Source organism: Oryctolagus cuniculus, assembly GCF_964237555.1.
Source record: "Oryctolagus cuniculus chromosome 17 unlocalized genomic scaffold, mOryCun1.1 SUPER_17_unloc_2, whole genome shotgun sequence".
Taxonomy (NCBI): domain Eukaryota; kingdom Metazoa; phylum Chordata; class Mammalia; order Lagomorpha; family Leporidae; genus Oryctolagus; species Oryctolagus cuniculus.
Genome location: NW_027208203.1, coordinates 585,816 through 611,088, shown reverse-complemented (window position 1 = coordinate 611,088; position 25,273 = coordinate 585,816).

The window sequence follows — 25,273 nt, the reverse complement described above, 5'->3', positions numbered from 1 at the left end:
AACTTCAAGAATATTGAGCAAATTTACAAAGAATAAAGCTAAATATCTTTCATAACTCATCAGATCCTGTGCTATTTCCCAAGGGCTGCTTTAACGACAGCACAAACTGAGTAACTTCCACAGCAGAAATGTGTTGTCTCATTGTTCGAGAGGCCAGAAGTCCAAATTTGTATGTTTTTATTTTTGTTACTTGTGCTTTTGGAATCTTACCCAAAACTGTTGTCGATGCTAATGCTTTACAGTTTCTCCTATGATTACTTAGTTTTGGTTTTATATTTAGACTTTTAATTCACCTTGAGTTGCTTTTACATAGTGTATGAGGTGTTGGGGTATATTTTCAGGCTTCTACATATGGATAATCACTTTCCTCTAGAGCATTTGCTAAAGGGATTCTTCTTTCTCCTGTCTGTTTTATTTCCTTTGTTAAATGTGAGTTGCTTGTAGAAACGTCGGTTTATTTTGGCTACCTATTTTCCATTGAACTATGTGTCTGTTTTTACAACAGTGCTAACACTGCTTCTATTTTTTTAAAATTTATTTATTTATTTGAAAGGCCAGACACTTCTTCTAAGTCTCTCATGTGGGTGCCAGCACCCAAGAACATGGGCCATCTTCCACCAATTTCCTAGGTGCATTAGTAGGGAGCTGGATTGGAAGTGGAGTACCTGGTCTCCTAGCAGCATCATATGGGATGCATGCACAGCAGGTCAAGGCATTAACCCATTGCACCACAGCACCAGCCCCTTCCTTATTTATTTCTGCAGTGATCTTTCATTATTCATATTTTTCTACTGCCCTGCCCATTCTTGTTTTTTTCTGGGTCCTGGGGAATGATGGTAGGTTGCTTCTGGGATATGTTTGTTTACGTTAGTAGATACTTGGTAATCTAAAGTCATAGTTTTTAGTTTCTATATTTCTCTGCTAATCATGAGGACCTTCTAGATGACTGCAGAAAATGCTGGCAGAAATGAGGATGTATTAATTTGCTAACAAAATACCACAGATAATGTGATTTAAATCATGGAATTTTACTTCTGAGAGTTGTGGAGGTTGAAACTACAAAATCAAGGTCCTAATAGCCTTGATTTTTCCAGAAGCCTGTAAGCAGATATTAAAAAGAGAATTAGAAAGAATGACAACAAAATCTGCAGGTACCTATATTTATGTATATATGTATGATATTCAATATTAATAGTTGCTAAAAGAAGAATACTGATGTGTGGGAAATAAAAGCTAAACCTTACCTTACAATATTGCAGCCTAGACTACATGAAAGATGTCTTCCTAAAATCTTTCACTGGCCCACTCTGTGGCACAGTAGATTAAACCTTCACCTGCAGCACCGGCATCCCATGTGGGCACCACTTTTTGTCCCTGCTTCTGCACTTCCAGTGCAGCTCTTTGTGAATGGCCTAGGAAAGCAGTGGAATATGGCCTGAATGCTTGGGCCCCTGCACCCACATGGGAGACCTGGAGGAAGCTGCTGACTCCTGGCTTCTGGCACCTGGCTTCAGATTGGCCCAGCTCCAGCTATTGTGGCCACTTAAGGGGTGAACCAGTGGATAGAAGACGTCTCTCTCTTCCTCTCTATATCTGTAACTCTGCCTCACAATAAATTAATAAATTTTTCAAAAACCTTTCACATTTTAAATTTCTTACTTTTAAAATATTTATGTATTTGAAAGTCATAGTTGCACAGAAAGCGGAGAGATTGGTCTTCCATCTGACGTTCACTCCCTAATTGGTCACAACTGCTGGAGCTGTGCCTATCCAAAGCCAGGAGCCAGGAGCTTCTTCTGGGTCTCCCACATGTATTCAGGAACCCAAGGACTTGGGCTACCTTCTATTGCTTTCCCAGGCCCTAGCAGAAAACTGGATCAGAAGTGGAGCAGCTGGGACTTGAACTGGCACCCATATGGTTTGCCAGCACTGCAGGCAGCAGCTTTACCTGTTATGCCAAAGTGCCGGTCCCACATTGCATCTTTTTAAGATGATACGGGTGTAAGTTCATGAGAAATTATTAGCATAGTAGGAGCCGACAGATATAGATGATTCAGGATGCCTTATTAGGAATGGTGATGCTAATTTTCTTATAAAATAAATAAATATAAAATCAAATATGGTCAGACATAAATGAAGACTAAATTTTATTAGTGGTGATCCAGAAAACACTGATCAGGTCTTTTCCTTCTAGTGTTAAGTTTATATTTTAAAATTCATGTTAAGTGAACAAATTTCATGTAATTTATATATATAGATTTAAGACCAAAATGATACATCCTACTCTATCTTCCTTTGCCTCATACTTCCAACTCCCTCCTTGTTTTATTTTCCTTTAATTTTTACAACTGCATGCTTTGAGTTTATTTTAGAATCACAAGCTTTAACCTTCTACAAAACAAAAAAATTCAGCACGTAGTAGCAGAAATATCAATGAGTATATTTTCTATACTCTATCAAAGAGTACAGAAAAGGGCTATGAACAATACTCAAATCTCAAAATATCAATTTAACTCAGATGCTACTTTTTGTTGTCTATATATTAATTACCACCAATCAGAGAAAACATATGGTATTTGTCTTTTGGGGACTGGCTTCTTTCACGAAGCATAATTGTTTCCAGTTGCATCCATTTAGTTGCAAAAGATAGGATTTCATTCTCAATTATGGCTGAATAGTATTTTACACTGTATATATAGCTCATATTCTTTTTCCAGTCACCAGCTGATGGACATCTGGGTTGATTCCATGTTAGCTATTGTGAATTGAGCTGTCATAAACATGAGGGTAAAGATAACGCATGCATATTTGATTTTATTTCTTTTGGATAAATTCCCAGGAGTGGGATGGCAGGATCATATGGTATATCTGTTTTCAGATTTCTGAGGAACTTTTATACTGCCTTCCATAATGTCTGTACTAGCTTCATTCCCACCAACAGTGGGTTAGGGTACTTTTTCTCTGCCTCTCCACCAGCCTTTATTGTTTGTTGACTTTTTCAAAAGAATTCTTTATTTGAAAGGTGGAGTTACAGAGAGGGAGAGGCAGAGGCAGAGAGACATATGTATTTTATCTGCTAGTTTATTCTCCATATGACCCAACAGGTGGTGCTGGTCCAATCTGAAGCCAGAGTTAGAAGCATCTCCCTGTTCACCCAAGTGGGTGCAGGGGCCCAGGTACTTGGGCCATCTTCTGCTGTCTTCCCAAGCACATTAGCAGGGAGCTGGATCAGAAGTGGAGCAGCCAGAACTCAAAATCGCATTCATGTAGGATTCTAGTACTGCAGGTAGCAGCTTAACCTGCTGCACAAAACCTCCCTCCCCTGACTTTTGGTTTCTGTATGTGAGCCATTCTAACTGGGTGAGGCAGAAGGTCATTGTGGCTTTTATGTGCAGTCCTCTGGTGGCTATTGTTCCTGACATGTTTTCATGTGTCTGCTTACTAATTGAAATCCATCCTTGGGAAAATGCCGATTTATATCCTTTGCCTATTTTGACTGGATTGTTTGTTGTTGAGTCTTGAGCTCTTTCTAGATTCTAGATATTATTCCTTTTTCCAGTTGCCTAGTTTGCAAATATTTTCTTCCTTTCTGTCAGTTGCTTCATCTTGTTGAATGTTTACTTTGCAGTTCAGAAGGTTCTTAGCTTGATGTAATCCCATTTGAGTATTTATACTTTTCTTCTGTGCTTCTGGGAGCTTTTTCCAAGAAGGCTTTGGCGATGCCAATATCTTGCAGAGTTTCCCTCTAGGAATTTGATGGTATCACATCATAGATTTAGATCATTGATCCATTTACACTGTATTTTATATAAGTTGTAAGGTAGAGATTTTGTTTCATTTTTCTGCATCAGAAGGTCAAATTTTCCCAGCACCATTTTTGAAGGTTGTTCTTTGTCCAGGGATTTCTTTTAGATCATTTGTCACAAATTAGTTGGTTATGGATTTGTGGATTTATTTCTGGGGATTCTACTCTGCTTCATTCATCTACATGACTTTTTGGTGCCAGTACCAGGCTGTTTTGATTCTAGCTGTCTTGTAATAGGTCTTCAAGTTTGGTATTGTGAGGCTTCCAACTTTTTGTTGTTTAAGATTCCTCTAGCTATTGGGTGTCTCTTACATTTTCATACCAATTTTAGCATTATTTTCTCTAGATCTCAGAAGAGTGTTGTTGGTATTTTGATTGGGATCATATTGAATCTGTAATTGCTTTTGGGGTCTGGTGCTGTGGTGTACTAGATTGAGCCTCTGCCACCCACACTGGCATATCACATGGGCATCAGTTTATATCCTGGCTGCTCCTCTAATGATCCAGCTCTCTGTGAATGGGCTGGGAAGTCAGTGGAAAATGGTTCAAGTACTTTGGCCTCTGCAGCCACATGGGAAACCCTGGAGAAACTCCTGGCTCCTTGCTTCAGATCAGCCCAACTCCAGGTATTGTGGTCATTTGGATTCAATTAGCAATGTTTTTTATGAGGATTTTTGCATCTATGTTCATCAGGGATATTTTTCTTTCTTTTTTTTTAAATTTTTTTTATTTGACAGGTAGAGTTACAGACAGTGAGAGAGAGAAAGACAGGGAGAAAGGTCCTCCCTTTGCTGGCTCACTCTCCAAATGGCCACAGTGGCCAGAGCTGTGTTGATCTGAAGCCAGGAGCCAGATGCCTCTTTCTGGTCTCCTATGCGGGTGCAGGGGCCCAGGCTCTTGGGCTATCCTCTACTTCCTCCCAGGCCAGAGCAGAGAGCTGGACTGGATGAGGAGCAACCAGGACCAGAACCAGCACCCACATGGGTTGCCAGCTCTGCAGGTGGAGGATCAACTCAGTGTGCCACGGCACCAGTCCCCATCAGGGATATTTTTCTATAGTTCTCTTTCTCCACTGTATCTTTTTCTAGTTTAAGAATTAAGATGATGTAGACTTAATAGAAGGGATTTGAGAGGATTGTCTCTCTTTGAATTGTTTTTGAATAGTTTGAGAAGAATTGGAAGTAGTTCTTTAAATGTGCAGTAGAATTCAATAGTGAGGCTGTCTGATCCTGGACTTTTCTTTGTTGGGAGGGTCTTTATTACTCATCCAATCTCTGTCTTGGTTTTTGATCTGTTTAGCTTTTCTGTGTGTCTTCATGACTCAATTTTGGTATACTGTGTGTGTCCAGGAATCTGTTGATTTCTTCTAGGTTTTCCAATTTGTTAGCCATCACAACAGATGCCCACATCCTATTTTGCAGTGCTAATCTGAGTTGGGTACTCCACTTGCAAATGAGTTTCATGTTAAAATCCCTGGGAAACAATGGATGATGGCTCAAATTCTTTGATTCCTGTCATCTAATTTGGAGAACTGTAACCTAAATGGGGACTTGAGAACCTGGTTTTGCAAAGTTGTAGCCATGTAGAAAGTGATCCAGCAGATGGGAGATCTCCATGCTTCTCTTTCCTTCTTTCTTTGTCTCTGTGTCTCTCTGCCTTTTTTTTATCATATTAAAATATTTAATTATTTATTTGAAAGCATTACAGAGAAAGGAAGAGACAGAAATCTTCCACCACCTAATTCATTTTTGAGATGACTTCTATAGCCAGAGTGTGGCCAGCTTGAAACCAGGAGCTTTTCGTCTGATGTGTGTGACAGCAGCCCAGGCACTTGGGCCATCTTCCACTGCTTTTAAGTCCATTGGCAGGGAGCTGGATCAGAAATGGAATAGCTGGTACTTGAACTGGTGCACATACAGGATGCCAATGTAACAGATAGCAGCTTTGTCCACTGCACCACAACACCAGCTCCTCTTTCTGCCTTTCAAATAAATAATTTTTTTGAAAAAGAGCTCAAGGTAGTAAAAGTCATCATGACTGAGCAATGGCAAATATATTGATGTAATCTACTTTTTAAAAGATCTATTTATGCATTTGAAAGGCAGTACTAGAAAGAGAGAATGGGAGAGGTTGATCTTCCTCCTGGTTTGTTCACTCCTCAAATGGCTGCTATGACTGTGGCTAAACCAGATTGATATCAGGAGCCAGGGGCTTTTTCCAGGTTTCTCACATGGGTGCAGGAGCCCCAATATTTGAGTCATCCTGTGCTGCTTTCCCAGACACATTTGCAGGGAACTGGATCAGTTTGGACCATTAATGTCTATGATAGTCTCCTTGCAGTTAAAGGATTTAGAATACATCTGGATTATGGGTGGGCCAAGTACAACAGCTTCCAGTTGTCCAAGGTTTGGACTAGATGGGTTCTAAGAAGTTTTGTTAAAATAGTTATTAATCATAACTCTCAGTTTAAGCTTTTCTTACCAAATTTTCGTGTTTACTGCTGTTAATATCTAAGGAAAATTTGGGTCTCTGGATTGCAATGGATGAAAGCATCCAGACTAACAGTAATAAGGTTAACGGGCAGCAGAATGGTGTCCTCTGAACCTAAATAGCTTTTCTTGTTTGGTAGAGGGTGACCTACTGTGTTACCCTGAGACACTGACATAGATAGTAGATATTGGAGCCCATTCTTCTGCCAAATGGAGAATGCCACATTTTGGTCCATCATATATATACATACATATATATATCATATATATATATATAAAGATTTACTTATTTATTTGACAGATATAGTTACAGACAGTGAGAGAAAGAGACAGAGAGAAAGGTCTTCCATATGCTCGTTTACTCCCCTAATGACTGCAATGGCTGGAGCTGGGCCAATCTGAGCCAGGAGCTTCCAGGTCTCTCACATTTTTGCAGGGACCAAGGCACTTACCATCTTCTACTGCTTTCCCAGGCTATTGCAGAGGGCTGGCTGGGAAGAGGACCAGTGGGGACTAGAACTAGTGCACATATGGGATGCTGGCACTGCAGGTGGAGCATTACACTACTGCACCACAGTGCCAGCCCCAGTCCATCCTTTATTAAGGAGATCTCAGTAACCATGCTCAGGTTTTACTGTCCTATATTCACGGCCAAAGTCCTAGCAGACAACATGGTTTGGAGAATCATAGGCACAGAGTGTATAGGAACTTCATTTCCCATATAGCACAGTTAATAACAAAGATCCAAGAGGGAAATTACTTGCATCATAGTCTTTGAGAACTAATGGACATCACAGGTGATCTAGAGAATTTAGGAGTTTTGTGAGTGCCTAGAGTGAAAAAGTCACTGGGAGCACAAGGACAGTGCCTGGAGTTTATTTTGATGTATTTTAGCCCCTTTCATCAGAGGGAGGCCCATATAAGCTGGACTGATTTGTAGCAAAGGTGACAATTAATTTTGTAAATGAGATATGCATTGTACTAAAACCCAAGTAGGATGATTAGGCTTGTATGTACTTGAGAAGTCTGTCAGATCATCTCATTCATGGAGCTTGTCATCTATGTGATGCATGCTTGTGTTCCTGATAAGTGGTGGGTGTGGTTAATTTTTTTTGCAAAAATTCTGTTTGATGGCAAAGTCAATGAGGTGCCCAAGTATACCTCAGAAGAAGTATCTTTTCAAGGTGAAGGCAAACTGAGACTGAGGGGCTTTTGGAAAAAATTTGAACAAAACACATTTGCTACGCTTGTAATAGTTAAGACACATCATTTATCTATTGAGATGCATCAGATTTGTTAACATTAGGTATTAGGTACAATGGACATGGTGGATGACATACAGCAATATGATTTTAGTAATCTATCATGAGGTGCTATTTTTTTTAAACTGGATTTAGCACATTAAATTGGGATGCCTAATGGGGAATAGCTGGAGTAATCACCTTTTTGTTAATTAAACATGAGATAATAAATGTTAGTGTATGAAGACATTGAGTTTCCTTTTATTGGGCCATCTTTGTTATTTTAATCTGGGATCTGTGAATTCTCATTTTCCCTAGCCAAGTTGTATCTTAAAAACTTGATTTTGCCGGCGCCGTGGCTCAATAGGCTAATCCTCCACCTTGCGGCGCCGGCACACCGGGTTCTAGTCCCGGTTGGGGCGCCGGATTCTGTCCCGGTTGCCCCTCTCCCAGGCCAGCTCTCTGCTATGGCCAGGGAGTGCAGTGGAGGATGGCCCAGGTGCTTGGGCCCTGCACCCCATGGGAGACCAGGAAAAGCACCTGGCTCCTGGCTCCTGCCAGGATCAGCGCGGTGCGCCGGCTGCAGCGGCGGCCATTGGAGGGTGAACCAGCGGCAAAGGAAGACCTTTCTCTCTCTGTCTCTCTCTCTCACTGTCCACTCTGCCTGTCAAAAAAAAAAAAAAAAAAAAAAACTTGATTTTATTCCTCATCATGTTAACTCTGCTGCTTCTGGGATTTTTTTAGTACATCTGACAATCAGAAATGTAGATAATAGTGTAGTTAAAATGAGATATACCAAGTAAAGTATTTATTTTTCTTCTGATACGTATTTTGGAATTCTTCTAAAATTCCTATTGAGTGCCCTTGTTAAATTTAGTTGAGTCCCTGGTTAAGACTCATTGGAGCCACTCTACTGATTGCACCTATGAAACTTTGTTCATAAATGCATATAGAACCTGGGAAAGTTGATGTATATCTTATGCTGTAGAGACATAGATGGACATCTTTTTTATCCTTTTTCATTATATAATTTAAAAACAAATTTTAGGTTTTCAATAGGATCAAATTATGTACTTTTCAGAAATGTATACATGCAGACAACATAATTTATGTATTTTACATTTACCTTATTCAGATTTTTAAAAAGATTTACTGAGATTGCTGCTGTGATATAGCAGGTCAAGCCCAGCTCTGGCCGTTGTGGTCAGTTGGGAGTGAACCAGTGGGTGGAAGGTGTCTCTGTCTCTGCTTCTCCCTATCTATAACTCTTCCTCTAAGATAGATAGATAGATAGATTGATCGATAGATAGATAAATAAATAAATCCCGTAAATATTTAAAAATAAAAAATAAAGAAGACTGACCTCCCTCAATTTGCAGAATAAAGTCACTGAGTTCAGAGATGATACAGGAATTTGAACAGCACAATTCAGACATTATATCTAGTAAAAACTGACCAAAAGCTGTGGGCCAAGTGTCAGTGCCCATTTACAGTACCACTCAAATCCTCAAGAACTTGATCATATGAAACTTCTCTGGAGACACATGGAGCCCCAGCCATGAGCTCCCCTCCTACCTTTGTCACAACACTTGCCCTCCCTGCCATTGTGGCAAATTCACATGCACGGTGGGTGGCAGGCACTGTGTTGGCAGCCAGGGCTCTTCATGCAGCCCTCATAGTGCTGCCCCTCCTGCCTCTGACTACCATCTCCCTGTTCTCATTTCAGACAATGCTGTCATTTCTGGACTCTGCTACCCCTGAGATCTGACCTTAACCCAATATTCTTACCTGACACTGGCGTGGCATTCACAAATGATGTAGGAGAATCTCTTGTGCACCTACATCCTTTCTTAGATGGTTTTGTAGTTGTCTATGTCTTGTCATCTGTCCCCCAGAACTGGAAGTGCTGTTAGGGTAAGCATTATATTCCCACCATTCATGTTCTATCACTTACACCCAAGAAAGTACCAGGTATGATGCAGACAAGTCATCCCTGTCTCCCTCCCTTCTCTGCTCCACACTCCCACAGTGCTAAGGGCCCTCGATCTTCTCCTCCTCCACCACCCTGCACAGCTACCACCACCATGAGACCCCCACACACCATTCTCCTCCACCCTCTATGACCCCATGTGCTCTTCAGTTCCAGTGGCTCCAAACAGAAAGATGCAGCAAGCTTAGTTCTGTCCATGAAGCCAAGATACTGTGATCCATCATCACTCAGTGAGTTGTGGATGTTGGCCTTGAATGCTCTGATGTTGTTCAGTTCTCCTAGAGCATTGTAGTCTCCCAGAAATCAAATGCCTGCCTGCATATTACATTCAGCTAGGGCCACGGAGCTCTGCAGCACTCTTGTTGGAACCCTTTCAACTTATTCACAGTTCACATCTATTGCTCTCCTCTTTTCTGTGTGCCCAGCCACTCCTGCCAGAGCAGTCAAGACAGAGTGAGTTTATTTAAGAATCACTATGCTGAGCCTGTGGCAGGACACCTCACTTGAACCTTATAATGCATATTTTGGCTATTCTGGGAAAAATTTTTACTCATGTTCTCCTTTATTGTACTTTGAGTACCTGAGGTTGGTGGACACACGAACTCTGAATTTGTGAGGTATTCCAAATTCAGCTTTGAATTAAATAATTCTTTGGGCTTTAAATTTAACTTTTTAAAGACTGTTCTTACAGCCTCTGATTATGCCTTCTGGTTTCGAAGTAACTGCATCATAATGAGGACCATTGTATATAGTAGCAGTTAAAAATGTTTGCTATATGATAGAAATAGGGATTACAGATCACATATTCCTATGAGATTGTGTCCTGGATTTATGGGCATTTTATAAGTGGATTGGAGGAAGTATGTAGTACTGATGAACATTAATATGCTGAGAACACCTTGTCCTTTAATAATACAATCCAAATTCAGATTTACACATGACTTTTCTCCTGCTTTCATCTGCCATAGTAAAGCATTGAACTCCTGTTGATTCTACCTTTTAGATCTCACCGTAATCTGTTGCTTCTTCTGCATCCCCACTGCCACAGTTCCTTGGTTCAGGTCCTTCTAAATTACCTTTAATAGACTTTTTCATTATCCTCCCTACCTTTTGTTTCCTTACTTTTGTGTCCAAAGCTTTTTGTCATTCAGCCTACTCTCCCTGCCTACATCTTGCTGCTGAGTATCTCTTACTCCAATTTCTAGGGAAATCAAGTGGCTGCTAATTCTTTCAACATACCACACAAAGGAATGCTCAATAAATGCTTATTAAAGGGACTGGTGCTGTGGCTAGCCAGATAAAGCCACTGCCTGCAGTGCTGGCATCCCATATGAGTGCTGGTTCAAGCCCTGGGCTCTCCACTTCCAATCTATCTCTCGCCGTGGCCTGTGGTTTGGGAAAGCAGTAGAAGATGGCCCAAGCCCTTAAGTCCCTGCACCCATGTGGGAGACCAGAAGAAGCTCCTACCTCCTGGCTTCAGATTGGTACATTTCTGGCCATTGCGGCCAATTGAGGAGTGAACCAGTGGATGGAAGACCCCTCTCTCTGTGTCTCTCTCTCTCTCTCTGCCTCTCCTTCACTCTGTGTAACTCTGACATTCAAATAAATATTTAAAGAAATGCTTATTAAATAAAGAAATGGAATGCCTTCCATAGGTAGGGTGAACATTTAACTTGTTTGGCCCAAGATGATTCTGGTTTATACATATCAACAGTGTATAATTATTAATATGCCCTTTTTATGATCAAACTTGTGTGAGAACAACAATTACATATTCACTTAAGTGTGGCAGTCATCAAATAGATCTCTATTTCCTAGGCCCATCTATTAAGTATTTCTTGGAGCTCAGAAATCTTATGTATTTATTTTGTATATCTTCAAATATTCATTTAACTAAAATACTGACTCTGTCAAGATGCTGAATTTTAATTTCACATCAGATATGTTTCTTGCCCCATTTAGTTTTCCATCTGGCAAGAAAGAACAATCTACCCAAGGAATATTGCCTGACCTTGAAAATACTAGTGTGAAGTCAGTGGATAAAGATTTAACCACTCCTAATCCAGCAACAAATTTAATTCCATGAACTCTAATTCAGAGAAGTAATCATAAGCAAAGAACTTGATGTCACCCAGTTATCCATTTGAACATCTACTTAAAAAATAAAACAATCCAAAAAACACACAAATACCTAAGAATTCATAATACATACATTCCATTTTGATATTAAACATAAGAAAAAATGACCATGGAATAATAGCAACTTTGAATCTCCTCCCTTTTTCAGACAAGTAATAATCATATGTGGTTCTCTACAGTGTAAATTATTGTAGGCACTCTTCTCTCTCATTTTTTTTTTTTTTTTGCCCTATGAGACATTTAAGGTGTTAGAAACTGAGCCCCAAGACAAAAGAATGATTTTTTTAAAACCAGTATTATATTTCATTGGCTTTTAGCTTAGACTTTTTAATGATACTGTCATGGACTTTTTCTGAACTCTTTCCACTCAATTTCCTGTTTGAAAATTGATAATATTGCCCACAGAATTGATCTAAGGTATAAATGACATGATGTAAGACATTTAGGCCCTTAACCTGGCTCCTTGAAGATACTCAGCAATGTTGGCTCTGCATCCAGTTCCTCTGTTTGTCTCTGTACTTGGTAAATTAAAAGAAAGTGTAAAATTTGAAAAGAACAATCAATACAACACAAATAAAAATTGTATTCTCAAAACTGAATGTTAAACTGTGCCTTCTACACCTGTGCTGAAAGTTACATTTTATTTATAGTCATTTATGATTTCAGAGAAGTTTCCAGGGACAATGCAGCAAATAAGATTTTTTTCTGAAAGAAGACAGAGGTTATAAGAGAGTTAGGATTTGGGGTCAATTAGCAGCAGTGGTTGTCACTGTAAGATTTTGCTTCTGGGTCTGGCGCTGTGGTAAAACCACTGCTTAAGTGCCAGCATCCAATATGGGCACTGGTTCAAATTCCAGCTGCTCCATTTCCCATCTAGCTCTCAGCTGTAGTCTGGGAGAGTGGTGGAAGATGACTCAAGTCCTTGGGCCCCTACACTTGCATGGAAGAATTGGCAAAAGTTCTTGGCTCGTAGCTTTGGATCGGCTCCGCCCTAGTGGTTACAACAAATTTGGGAGTGAACCAGTAAATGAAAGACCTCTCTCTCTGTCTCTCTCTACATCTCTCTCTCTGCTTTCACTTTCTGCCTCACCTTCTCTCCTAACTCTGACTTTCAAATAAATAAATAAATACATCTTTAAAAAAAAGAGGAGAGAAAATTCACATATAAAAAGAAAAGATTTCACTTCTGGAAAGGAAGGACACCAAATGATCCTTGAGATTTTGGGTTGGGAAGGACAGAAAGGAGGGACATAAACAAAAGCAAAGGCCCTCTGGTGGTGGGCACCCACCCCAGACTGCAGCCCTAGGGGAGGGCCAGCCTGTGTCTCTAGGGATGCTTAGGCCTGGACTTCATTTCCCAGAGTTCCCAGGAACTCAGGCATATTCTGCATTCCAAATGTCTGTGCGCATGCGCATGCTAGTGCCCGCCCATGGGCCTCTGAGTTGGGACCAGAGGGAGTTCATTCCCTGATCTGAGTCAACCCTGGAGGCTGTGCTGCACCTTCTCCCACATTTACTGTGTCTCCTGCTCTGCACGTGTGATCCCAGGCAGTTTCCGGGTGCTCACTCCGAGCCTGCCTCCTGCTGCTGCTTCCCTCTTCATCCTCCGCCTGTGGGTCCCACGTGCAGGGACTCTCTGCCCCGCACTCCCCGTTTCACTCCCTGTGTGTGCAGAAGAAAGAGTACCTGCTCCCGGTACTTTCTGCAGCAGATTTGGGGTACAGGAAGGGTCGGGGACGCATGTGAGAGAAGGGTGGGTGCCAGGGTGGCTGGCGGCCCCCAGTGAGGCTCACTTGCTTCTCAGCGATCATGGCAGCTTTCCCCCGAGGTCAGGACTGGAATGCTCTAAGGATGCTGTGGCCTGGACTCCATTTCCCAGAGTCCCCAGGAGCTCCGAGGATTTCTGCATTCTGAATTCCTGTGCGCGTGCACGTGCTACTGCCCGCCAGGGCTATTTTGTCTCCCACCTCCGCTTCCCAGGCTCCCCGCGCCCAACTGTCCTTCATGTGCTTTATTTAGTGGTTATGGGAGAGAGAGGGCAGCGTTCTGGGAACCTGCACATGCAGGCAGCTGAGAGCACCGGGAAGGAAGGCAGGGAGACTCTGCTCTCCACAGTTAAATAAGCCCAGTTCCCACTGCAAGTGGTCTCTGAATGTAGTCTGGCCAGTCCACCTGCTGTTTCCTGGGCTGGTTCCTGCGGGGTGGGGCTACATGGCCTTCAGCCGAGAGTCTGGGACAGCAGAGGGGTGGGAAGGAGGCTCTGACTAGGCTCTGCCCCACTGCTCTCATCCTGCACCTCATCTTCCTGGTGGGGTCCCTGTGGACACACCTGCCGGGTGTGGCCCTGAGTGTTCAGCTTTTTCCAGAGGGAGCAGTGTGAAGCGTGTGCAGTAGCTTTGGGGATTGATCCCATTTCTGTATTTAATTAACAGATTTTCCAATCTGGAATTTGAGGCTGTTACGGAAAGCTGGGGTGGGAAAACTCCCTTCTTTCAAAGACATAAAGACAGTGGGGAGGTCCAAGGAGTTTATTAATGCCTCCAGGTTCAGCTGGAATGATTTCCTGAGAATTGAGCATCAAACTCAAGGTTCTTAGAATATTTGTAGGCTCATCAGCATCATACCTCAGCTGTTACAGCATTAGTGGGTTTAAATGCAGCCTACATGACTTAGGACCACGTTTCCAATGGTCGGTGGGTCCAGTATGTTTGTAAAAAAGATGCCAGGGACAGATTTATGACTGGAGTTTACAGAAGCAGAACTTAGGGCTTCTTCCCTCCCTAGACAAGATTTCAGTGGGCAGCTGTTTCACTCATTAATTGTGAGCATCCACTTTTCAAGGTTTGTGTTGGATGGGGTCCACTTTTCTTTCTTTGCCTCAGGTTGTGGCTGTATTTCTTCTACAAGGCCATGCAATCGTAGCTGATGATTTGTTTGGTTGCTTTTCTTTTTCTGTCTTCAGCTATTTCTTCTCCTGTTAGCAAGGCTGTCAACTGTTTTTACCTGCCGCTGATCCCTTTGCAAAGTGAAAAGTGAACTAAAATTAATGCAAGTCTACTGTATTGTCAATAACTGGAGCTATTATTTTAAAGATTTATTTATTCATTTGAAAGAGTTACACAGAGAGAGGAGAGGCAGAGAGAGAAAGAGAGAGAGATGTCTTCCATCTGATGGTTCACTCCCATTTGGCGGCATTGGCCAGAGGTATGCTGATCTGAGCCAGGAGCCAAGAGCTTCTTCCAGGATGGAGCTATTTTTCTTTTAATTATTTATTTATTTGAAAGGCAGAGTTACAAAGTGGCAGAAGTAAAGATAGATGGCTCTAGCTGTGTTGATTCGAAGTCAGGAGCCAGGAGCTTTGTCCGGGTCTCCTTCCCCTAGGTGCAGGGGATGAAGTATTTGGACTATCTTCTACTGTATTTCCAGGCCACAGTAGAGAGCTGGATGGGAACTGGAGCAGCCAGGATTCCAACCAGCGCCCATATGGTTTGCTGACTCTGTAGAGAATAGCATTTGTAGAGAGTAGTCACTCTTGCCTCAGTGCTGCCCACTAACTGGAGTTATTTTAATCTGAGTTTGCATAACGTGGAGAATTACAGCTTCATAAATACAGAAAAGTAACAGTTTTTCTCCACCCAGGTCTTTACAGTTACCGAATGATCCACTGATTATCTTACATTCCCCAGTGTTTAATTAAGAAGACCAAATACTTGTCTTATTTTCGGTTCTGTGTTTAAACCCATGACATTTTTGTCATGGGAGGATATTCTACATTTTCATAGAGACTGGTCTGTGGAAGCATCTATAGAAGTTATTAATGTGAGAATGGTAAGAAAGAAGAGGGGAAGAAAAAAATGCACCTCTCCTCCCCCCACAGAGATGCCCACATAGTGTAGAAGGTGTGCCCTTAAAAACTTGCTGACTTTATGTGACAAACTGTGTTTGAGTACTTCACATGTTCTTATAGATAGTTGTTGTCACCAAGTTACTGCTTTATTTATTTATTTGAAAAATCAGAATTACACAGAGAGAGGAAGAATGGCAGAAAGAGTTAGAGATGTCTTCTATCTGCTGTTCACTTCTGCAATTGGCCGCAAAGGCTGGAGCTGTGCCGGTCTGAAGCCTGGAGCCAGGAGCTTCTTCAAAGTCTCCCATGTGGGTGCAGAGACCCAAGGACATGGGCCATCCTCCACTGCTTTCCCATGCCAAAGCAGTGAGCTGGATTGTAGGTGGAGCAGCTGAGTTTCAAACCAGTACCCATATGGGATGCTGGCACTACAGGCAGTGGGTTTACTGGCTATGCCACAGCACTGGCCCCCAAGTTACTAATTTATGAAACTCATTTAGAACAATGAGGGCATCTAGAAAGTAAAAATAGAAACTGAATTCCGATTTGAGGTATTAGGGTGACAGCATTTCTCCTCTTAACCCCAATGTGTTTGAACTATTCTCCTGTGCACTTTGTATCACAGAGCTTGTGAATGGACAAGTAGTTTTGTGTTTTTGCTGGGAAGAGCTGCTTCACACCCATGAAACAACAGTAAAACCTTTTTCTGAGCAAACATGCTGTGTGCCTGTTAATAGGACTTGGAAGCAGCCAAGAATAGGATTCCTAGATTCATCTCCCTAACTGGCTGTCCTTGGCACATCAGTCCCTGCACTGCTGTCAGTTTTGGCAATGTACTCAAAATTTGTAAGAGACAAATATTTCATATGAAGTACATAATCTGGTAACATAGCAGTGATGGCTTTAAGGAAAGATGCCTTGTGAGGAAGCAGTCTGATGGTGTCCATTCATCTTCCCATTAATTACATTTATTGATATCTACCACAGGTTGGGAGAAAGGAATCCTCTTTCTGAATTGCATTAATGCGGGAACACTCATCTACAGTTTATCAAAGATTTTCTGTGTGAGAGAATTGCCAAAATACTACATTGTGTATGGTTTATTTTTATGATTTATTTTATTTACTTGAAAGGCATATGTACCGAGAGAGAAGTTTAGGCTGAGAGATCTTCCATCAATAGGTTCACTTCCCAAATGGCTGCAATGGCTGTGGCTAGGCTAGGCTGAAGCCAGGATTTAGGAGTTTCTTCCTAGTCTCCACTTGGGGACAGGGGCCTAAGCACTTGGGCCATCCTCTGCTCCTTTCCCAGGTGCATTAGGAGGGGGCTGAGTTGGAAATGGAGCAGCAGATCTTCAACCAGTACTGTGTGGGATGCTGGTACTGCAGGCAGCAGCTTAACCCACTATGCCCACCCAAGGTTGTTTTTTTCACAGGGAATGAACATTTTTTTTCCCTAACTCTCAAGATAAAGATTATAGTAGATAATGATGTTTGGTTATAATTTGAGTTTCATTAGCTTTTTCTTTAGTGTAGATTTTTGAAATTAGGAGTCCTACTATTCATCTTATGCTCTCCTTGCTTTGATAAATAAAGTTTCTCCTATCTTTCTTTTAAAATACTTTTAAAAATATGTTTTAAAAAAGGCTTACTTTGTGAATTTGAAAGGCAGAAGGGGAGAGAGAGAGAAGAAAGAAAGAAAGGAAGGAAGGAAGGAAGGAAGGAAGGAAGGAAGGAAGGAAGGAGGAAAGAGGAAAGAAAGGAAAGCAAGGAAAGAAAGAAGGAAAGAGGAAAGAAAGAAGGAAAGAGGAAAGGAAAGGAAAGGAAGAAGGAAGAAGGAAGAAGAAGGAAGGAAGGAAGGAAGGAAGGAAGGAAGGAAGGAAGGAAGGAAGGAATGAAGGAAGGAAGGAAAGAGAGAAAGAGAGAGAGAGAGAGAGAGAGAGAGAGGGAGGGATCTGTTTTAAACTTCCCCCAATGGTTGCAGAACTTCCCACAGTGGTTGCAGTGGCCAGACAGGACCAGATTGAAGCCAAAAGCCTGGAACTCTTGGACTTCCATGTGAGTGGCAGGAACCCGACTTTTGGCCCATCTTCTGCTTCCTTTCCCTGGCATATTAATAGGGGACTGGTTTGAAATGAAACAGCTGGGACTGGAACTGGTGCTCATGGGATGCTGGCATTGTTGGTTATAAATCATGTAAGGCTGATCAGAAATTTCAAGTTGAAAGACCATATTGATTTATTGTTCTTTTAAAGATTTTTTTTTCCACAGGCAGAGTGTACAGTGAGAGAGAGACAGACAGAGAGAAAGGTCTTGCTTTTCCATTGGTTCACCCCCCAATGGCTGCTGCAGCTGGCATGCTGTGGCCAGTGCACCGTGCTGATCTGAAGCCAGGAGCCAGGAGCTTCTTCTAGGTCTCCCACATGGGTACAGGAGCCCAAGGACTTGGGCCACTTTTCACTGATATCCCAGGCCACAGCAGAGAGCTGGATCATAGAGGAGCTGAGCCAGGACTAGTACCAGTGCCCATAAAGGATGCTGGCACTCCAGGCCAGGGTGTTAACTTGCTGCACCACAGCACCTACCCCGATTTATTGATTTTTGAGCTGTGTATTTGATTAATCATTGCTAACTAATGGAGATAGTGCTGGAGGATATTTGTTCCCATTTTTATGCTGTTAAGTATGGAAGTGTTTTCCTAATTTCATTTTCAAATAGCTCATTGTTAGTATAATGGGATGCTTTTGATTTTTAAAATGTTATTGAAACAATTTTTGATTTTAATGTGTACTAGTCATTCATTATTATAGGGTATACTGCACTATTTGATTAGATGAAAGTGATTATGCTAAACAACTACCGTTTCTGTTTCTTCTTCATGATTTGAGGCTACCAGCCCCTCTTCAGTTCTTTACAAAGGACCTAATATGGTATATTATCATCATCTAATGATTTTGTGGAACACCAGCAGTTACTTGTGAATCACCATAGTTTGGTATCTGTCATCCAATCCTCATCTATCCCTAGCCTCTACCCTTCTCTGACAAGAACAATTCTCTGTTCAGATGCATTGCTTTTTTTCACTTCCATACATGATAAGGTACATGTGACATTTGTGTTTCTGTTTCTGGCTTATTTCAGTTAATATAACAATATTTATCTTTGTGTCTAAATAATGATCCCTTGTACTTTTTTTCATTCATGGACAGCTAGGTTGGTTCCAAATCATGGCTGCAGTGAACTGTGTTATACTGACAATGGGAAAATTGCTGTCTCTTTGATATGCTCTGTGGGGAGCAGCCCGGACTGGACTGAGTTGCTGGAATTGGGACTTATTCTATGCATCTGCTCTCCCACAATATGGCGCTGAGAGAGAAGTAAACAGCTTCCGCACAGCTGCCTCCAGTTCAACCAATAAACTGTAGGACTTGCTCCTGATTGGAGAGCAGCGTACTCGGTGTGTGGGCAGCCGAGTTAGGATTGGCGGAGGAGGACTATAAAGGAGGAGAGAGACGGCATGCACCAGGAACATCTAAGGGGAACACCTGAGGGAACACCTGTGCAGCCCCCGAGAAAGCCGGCCGGCGGTGTGCTGCTCCCCTGCGGAAGTGGGGAATGTGGCCAGGGGGAACTGCCCTTCCACGGAGGTGGAAGGGATAGTAGCCAACCCGGGAAGAACCAGCAGCAAACCCGGGGAGGGCTGAGCAGACGAAAGAACAGTGCAGGGTCCTGTGTCGTTCCTCCACGAAGATGGGGAGCGACATAATGGTGCCGTGACTCGGATAGGAAACCTAGGACGGATAGGAAACTTAGGAGGGAAGAAACGGGAAGAACTGGGAAAATACCGGAGAGAGAGACTAGCAAACAGCCTAGGGAAAAGCCGGACGAAAAGGGTGCCGGAAGAAGCTATTGAAAGCCTAGGCATAGATTCGGATACGGACTACGGGGGGAAGCTGGGAGAAATCTCTAAGGTCGAAAGCAAAAGTGAAAGCTAGAACAAACAGACTCGGATGCGGACTGTGGGGAGAGGCCAGGAGAAATGAGGGAGGAGTATTGTTGGAGGAAAGCTTGGGGAAACATACCGGGTAGAGAAAAATGTTAGGGAAATTGAAGCCGCGGGGGGCAGGCCGAGGCGGAAACGAAAGCCACTTTGGGATTCTCAAGTTAGCCCAGGAATAGGGGGCGAAAAGTTGAAACCAGAAGCTGAAACGTAAGCCAGGTTGGGATCCGTCTGATTAGCCCGGGGAGCAAAGGACGGGAAGCCAAACCGTGGGGCGGAGACGTAAGCTGGGTTGAATTCGTCAGGCTAGCCCGGGGAACTTAGATTGAATGCTAGTGGCGGACACGCAAGCTACGCTGTGTGACTCACGGAAGCCGCCGCGTGCAGAGAGAGCACGGGGCGTGAATAGATAGGGAACGGGGCTGGCGCGAGGCCGTGGTTCAGACGCGAAAGGGCTAGTGAGAGACCGCGGAGTGTGCGCGCGAAGCCGAGCCGTGCAGATGAGAGAGGCGCGGGCTGAAGCGGCTCAGAGCCGGCGAGGCGCCGAGAAGCAGCCTCGGGGCGGAGCCCGCCGGCGGGGCGAGGTGCCGGGAAGCTGTGCGGAGCCGTGAAGCTGCCGGCAGGGCGAGGCGCCGGGAAGCCACAGGGATAAGAGAAACAGAAGTTTAGAAGTAAGATGAGAGAAATAGGAATGCTGGAAGATAGAAGTAAAATGGGAGAAATAGGAATGCCCGGAGATAGAGAAATAGAGAAATAGAAAGGCCTCCCCTCAACATGGCAATGAGAAAGCTTGGATTCGGTCTGCCTGATTAAGTGAGGCGATGAGCACCTACGGGCGGCTAGCAGCTTATGCGCCGCAGGTCACTGAAGACAGGCACGAATTAACATCAGTAAGGCCTCCCCACAATACAACGCAGCCCCCGAGAAAGCCGGCCGGCGGTGTGCCGCTCCCCTGTGGAAGTGGGGAAAGCGGCCAGGGGGAACTGCCCTTCCACGGAGGTGGAAGGGATAGTAGCCAACCCGGGAAGAACCAGCAGCAAACCCGGGGAGGGCCGAGCAGACGAAAGAACAGCGCAGGGTCCTGTGTTGCTCCTCCATGAAGATGGGGAGCGACATAATGGTGCCGTGACTCGGATATGAAGCCTAGGCAGGACTTAGTGTCGTTCCCCCATGAAGACGGGGAGCGACAATGCTCTTTTCATTTCCTTATAATTTCCTTCTAATAAAATTTTCTTCTAATATATAGCGAAGAGCAAAATAATTCTGTCAAATGGTAGATTTATTTTTCTTTTTTGAGGAATGATCATTCTTTTCCCCATAACAGCTATACTAATTCATGTTTTCACCCTCCATGTGTGAGGATTTTCTTTTCCAATATCATCTCTAGGATTTGTCCTTTTTTGTCTTTTTGGAATAAGATGATAGGATATTGGGTTTTTGTTTTTTAATCAGTTTATTTGTCTATTAAAGATTTATTTATTTGAAAGGTGGAGTTACAGAAGGAAAGACACCATCTGCTGGCTCATACCCCAAAGATTTGCAACAATTGTGGCTGGGGCAGGCTGAAGTCAGGAGCTTCATTTAGGTCCCCCACATGAGAGGCAGGGGCCGAGTCCTTGGTCCATCTTCTGCTTTCCCAGGTGCATTAGCAGGGAGCTGAATTGGAAATGGATTAGCTCGAATTCAAACTGCAACTCACATGGAATGGTGGCATCACAGGTGGCAGTTTAACCCATTTTGCTGCAATGCCAGCCCCTGTGTGAATTTAATTCCTCAAAAAGTGGTCAGTAGTTTTGCATCCATCTCACTTCCTTTCCTTTCTGTTATTATTCAACTTATTGGAGTCTTATTTTTGTCCCCACTATTCCTCTCAAATTGGTCTTCCCAAGGTCATTAGTGATATCTGTGTTGGTTACATGCAATGTATGCTTTAAATTCCTCATTTACTGAGTGCACATCATTCACATAGCACTTCACTGAAGTTCTACTATGCACCAAATCCTCTTCTAAGCACAGAATACAGGCCACTTCTCTCTTAGGAGTTAATATGACAATATGCTAACAGGAAAATGTAAAATATAGTTTTCTTAAGAATAAGTAGCATTATGAAAGTGAAGCAGAGGGGCCGGCACTGTGATGTAGTGGGTAAAATTGCTGCCTACAGTACTGGCATCCCACATGGGTGCTGGTTCGAGTCCTGGCTGTTCAACTCTGCTATGGGCTGGGAAAGCAGTGGAAGATGGCCCAAGTGCTTGGGTCCCTGCACCCATATGGAGGACCTGGAGGAAGCTCCTGGATTCCAGTATTGGATCTGTGCAGCCCCAGCTGTTGCAGCCATTTGGGGAGTGACCCAGCAGATAGAAGACCTCCCTCCCTATTTCTCTCTGCATAACTCCAACTTTCAAATAAATAAATCTTTAAAAAATATAACATGAAGTGTCTTGGCTTTCCATGCCTGAAATACTCTCATGGGCTTTTCAGCCAGATCCGAGTGCCTTTAGGGCTGATTCTGAGGCCAGAGTGCTATTTAGGACATCCGCCATTCTATGAGTCTGCTGAGTATCTCACTTCCCATGTTGGATCACTCTCCCCTTTATTTATTCTATCAGTTAGTGTTAGCAGATACTAGACTTGTTTATGTGCTCCCTTTGACTCTTAGTCCTTTCATTATGATCAATTGTGAACTGAAATTGATCACTTGGAATAGTGAGATGGCATTGGCACATGCCACCTTGATGGGATTGAATTGGAATCCCCTGGTATGTTTCCAACTCTACCAATTGGGGCAAGTCAGCCCGAGCATGCCCCAAATTATACATCTCTTCCCTCTCTTATTCCCACTCCTGTGTTTAACAGGGATCACATTTCAGTTAATTTTCAACACTTAAGAATAACTGTGTGATAATTACAGAATTAAACCAGTCATATTAAGTAGAACAGACAAAAAAAATACTAAGAGGGATAATGTATTAAGTTGTCCATTAGCAGTCAGGGCTATACTGATCAAGTCACCATTTCTCATAGTGTCCATTTCACTTCAGGAGGTTTCCTTTTTGGTGTTCAGTCAGTTGTCACCGATCAGGGAGAACATATGGTATTTGTCCCTTTGGGACTGGCTTACTTCACTCAGCATGATGTGTTCTAGATCAGCCCTAAAGGCACTCGGATCTGGCTGAAAAGCCCATGAGAGTATTTCAGGCATGGAAAGCCAAGACACTCTGGCAAAAAGATCTCTGTGAGTGAGATCCCAGTGGAAAGAACAGGTCTTCAAAGAGGGAGGTGCCTTTCTCTGAAGGGAGGAGAGAACCTCCACTTTGACTATGACCGTGTCTAAACAAGATAAGAGTCGGAGAACTCAAGGGGCTTCCATAGCCTTGGAAACTCATGACTGGTGCATAGGGAGATTACTGATGCCATAGACAGGAGTGTCAATTTGTAAAGTCAACAACAGGAGTCACTGTGCACTTACTCCTCATGTAGGATCTCTGTCCTTAATGTGCTGTACACTGAGGCTTAATGCTATAACGAGTACTCAAACAGTATATTTCACTTTGTGTTTCTATGGGGGTGCAAACGATTGAAATCTTTACTTAATGTACACTAAACTGATCTTCTGTAAAAAAAAAAAAAAAGAAAGAAATTATCAATTCCCAACTTGACTCTCACTGGGATTAAACATGACAATAGGTCTGATCTGATTTCATCATCATTTAAAAAAAATCATCTATTATTTTTCACTTTATGTTTCTGTGTGGGAGCAAACTGTTGAAATCCTTTACTTAAGGTATACTAAGCTGATCTTCTGTATATTAAGATAATCGAAAATGAATCTTGATGTGAATGGAAGGGGAGAGGGAGTGGGAAAGGGGAGGGTTGTGGGTGGGAGGGATGGTATGGGGGGGGAAGCCATTGTAACCCATGAGTCGTACTTTGGAAATTTATATTCATTAAATAAAAGATAAAAAATAATATAACATGAAGTGGAGTAAAGAGATTGAGAACAAAGTGGTTTGGAAGGCAGCACACATTTCTTAGCTCCCTCCTCAAACACTGCACTCCCACCATTCATCACCTCTCATCTCCTTGGCTTTTCTCTATCATTTCAATTACTCTGTTTCAGTTCATTTGCCATTTCTTCTGCCTAAAATTAGATGTGGATATTGCTCAGGTGTTTACCATTGCAGTGCTTGTCCTCATACTTTACAAATATGTGTAGTGCCTGGGTAAACTCATCTACTCCTCATGACTTAATACTTATTATTATGTTAAAGAAATTTACATTTCTCCTGAACACAGAACTCATATTTGCAACTATGACCATCACAGGTTCCTCAAAAGCAATATCAGAAAAATTAAAAGTAAAATTTGCATTCCCTTTGTTAAAGCTTATCTCAGAATATATCACTGACATTCTTTTTTTTAATATTTTTTTCATTTAGTAAATATAAATTTCCAAAGTCCAGTTAATGGATTACAATGGCTTTCCCCCTCCCATAATTTTTTTTTGACAGAGTGGACAGTGAGAGAGAGACAGACAGAGAGAAAGGTCTTGCTTTTTCATTGGTTCACCCCTCAATGGCTTCTGCGGCTGGTGCACCACGCTGATCCAATGCCAGGAGCCAGGTGCTTCCCCTGGTCTCCCATGTGGGTGCAGGGCTCAAGCACTTGGGCCATCCTCCACTGCACTCCTGGGCCATAGCAGAGAGCTGGCCTGGAAGAGGGGCAACTGGGACAGAATCAGGTGCCCCAACTGGGACTAGAACCCAGTGTGCCAGTGCCGCAAGGTGGAGGATTAGCCTATTGAGCCACGGCACCGGCCGCAGTTATCTTTCATTATTCACTTTTTTTCATTATTCACTGCCCTGCAACTTGATTCATTCTTGTTTTTTTCTGGGTCCTGCGGAATGGTAGTAGGTTGCTTCTGGGATATCCTTTTTTGTGTTAGTAGATACTTGGTCATCTAAAATCATAGTTTTTAGTTTCTATATTTCTCTGCTAATCATGAGGACCTTCCAGATGACTGCAGAAAACACTGGCAGAAATGAGGATGTATTAATTTGCTAACAAAATACCACAGAGAATATGATTTAAATTGTGGAATTTTACATCTGAGAGTTGCAGAGGTTGAAAATATCAGATCAAGGTCCTAATAGGCTTGATTTTTCCAGAAGCCTTTCTCCTGATGTTATATATATCATTTGACCTGCTTAAAAGCACTTTCTTCAGATAGAGTCACATTGGTGGTTAGCACTTCAATGTTTGAGTTTTAGGGAGGCACATTTCAATCCATAACAGCAAAAGGGGCCCTGTGGTCTGCCTGATAGACAGCCAACTCTGGGGAGGACAGAAATTTTGAAATGAGTGTAGGATTTCTTACAGTATTACTTTCAGTACTAACTCCATCAAAAGTTGTGCATTCATGTACACACAAACAAAAATACCTATATACATTAACGCATTCTACAGTGGAAGTGCCTGATGGTTGTGTACAGGTAACATCAATATAATGCTTCATAAGATGGCATATTAGCAGGCATTAAAAAGAAGAGAATTAGAATAACAAAATCTGCAGTTATATATATATATATATATGATAGTCAATATTTATAATTGCTAAAAGATGAATACTGATGTGTGGAAAATAAAAGCTAAACCTTACCTTACAATATTGTAGCCTAGTCTACATAAAAAACATCTTCCTAAAACCTGTCACTGGCCCACACTGTGTCATAGTAGAATTAAGCCTCCACCTGCAGCACCAGG